The sequence below is a fragment of the Henckelia pumila genome, chromosome 1, assembly GCF_033568475.1.
Source record: "Henckelia pumila isolate YLH828 chromosome 1, ASM3356847v2, whole genome shotgun sequence".
Classification (NCBI taxonomy): Eukaryota; Viridiplantae; Streptophyta; class Magnoliopsida; order Lamiales; family Gesneriaceae; genus Henckelia; species Henckelia pumila.
Genome location: NC_133120.1, coordinates 108,296,818 through 108,298,860, shown reverse-complemented (window position 1 = coordinate 108,298,860; position 2,043 = coordinate 108,296,818). Strand labels below are relative to the sequence as shown.

The window sequence follows — 2,043 nt, the reverse complement described above, 5'->3', positions numbered from 1 at the left end:
AGTTTCATCAGAGTATCCCAAATAACTTCTGCGCTTTTTATTTCAGAGATACTTGACAAAACTTCATCCGCTGTAGCCAAGTGTAAATTGGCAACAGCATTGTGATTCATCTCGTTCCACTTTTGATCGTCTGTGACGTCTGCCGGTCTATCTCCAATAGCAGCCAAGCAACGCTCCTTTGTTAGAATTGCTTGCACCTTCAGTTTCCACAGCAAAAAATTGCTCACATTGAACTTTTTTATCTCGTATTTTGCCGTCATCTTGACTACAATAATCCTTCCTTATAAAATCTTCAAAAAATCTTTTATGATGTGGAAGATCAGTCAAAGCTGCAACCACAAAGCATACTCAGAATTTTAAGAAATTTTATGCCAAGGCTCTGATACCACTTGTTGGTCCCAAGTACGGCATCACGAGATAGAAAATATGAAAATTTAAGAATAAAATAGACACCGAGATTTACGTGAAAAAACCCCAAAAATTATGAGGGTAAAAAACCACGGGCAAGATCAAAAGAATTCCACTATAATATTTATGGGTTAAAACCTCTCTCACTGTCTTTCCAAAGAGAAACAAAACTCTCTTATTACAGGAGAAAACAACTCACAAATACTATAGAAAAGAGAGAAGAAGACTCAAGAGAAGAGAGAACACTTGAGTTTGGGATGCTTGGAATGAGGAAGGGAGAACTCTATTTATAGGTAAAGCTCTCGGTCTTCAGACTTGGCATGCATGTGTTCACATGAAAATGACACCCAATTTGCATGTGTTCACATGCACTATCTTGTCACTAGCTTGCATGTGTTCACATACACATGAATTTTGTTTTCACATGCACATGCTAACACATGGCTATGAGAACCAACCATGCCATCCATGTTCTTGGACAAACAGATTCCACACGACTGCCAATACGGACTCTGTATCTTCACGCCCATCACCGATCCCTGTTTCGAATGGCTCGACCAACATCCCATCCGCTCCGTCGTCTACGTATCATTTGGGAGCTTTGCTAAGCCTACGGTCGAGCAGATGCATGAAATGGCCCTAGCTCTCAAATCAGTCGACCGACCTTTCTTGTGGGTGGTTCGAGTGTCCGAGGAATCTAAACTTCCCACGGACTATAAAGAGGAGACACGAGACACGGGGCTCGTCGTGGCTTGGTGCCCGCAACTACAAGTATTGTAGCACGAGGCGGTGGGGTGTTTCGTGACACATTGCGGGTGGAATTCGACGTTGGAGGCGTTGAGCTTGGGTGTCCCGATGGTGGCGATGCCGCAATGGAGCGATCAGCACACGAATGCCAAGTTCGTCGAGGATGTTTGGCGGACGGGGATGAGGGCAAAAAGGGACGAAAGAGGGCTTGTTGGGCGAGAGGAGATCGTTCGTTGCGTGAAACGTGTGATGGAAGGGGAAACGGAGGAGATGAGATCGAGTTCGATCAAGTGGAAGGAATTGGCTAGGAAAGCTGTGGATGAAGGATGGAGCTCCGATCAAAATATTCAAGAATTTGTTTCCGCTTTAATGAAGTTGAAATTTTGATCAAACACGATGGATAAAAATGCTGTCTGTTTCGTATATTTTTTTAATCTCTATATTCAATAATACTAGTATTTCACCCGTGCAATGCACGAATTATATATCATGTATAATGTGGTTAAATTGGATAATATAAAAATTTTGAATATAATTAAAATGTAACAAAATTTAATTCTACAATAAGTAATAAGACTAATGTTAAATTTTTTTTAAAAAAAACTAAAATATGTCGTGCGATGCACGTGATGTTATTTTATACAATTAATGATTAAAAATAGTAAGATTGAACAATTAAACGAACATAGATAGAACATAAAAATAAATAACAAAATATTTATTGTTGGGATCGGTTCAGAGGGTAGAGGGGGGGGGGTGAATACACTCTGAAACTTATTTTCTTTCTTTAAAGATGATCAAGTGAAGTTTAGTTCACTTAATCTATTTTTTCAACTTCTAAAAATAGTTTGAACAACTTAAGTAGTGCGGAAACAGTTCAAAGCTTTT

General features: G+C 39.5%; 1 pseudogene; it reads left to right on the top strand.

Annotated features, from left to right (window-relative positions):
* The first annotated feature begins 534 nt into the window (after positions 1 to 534).
* LOC140872008 (mogroside I-E synthase-like) lies at positions 535 to 1,542 on the top strand (annotated as a pseudogene).
* The last annotated feature ends 501 nt before the right edge of the window (positions 1,543 to 2,043 follow it).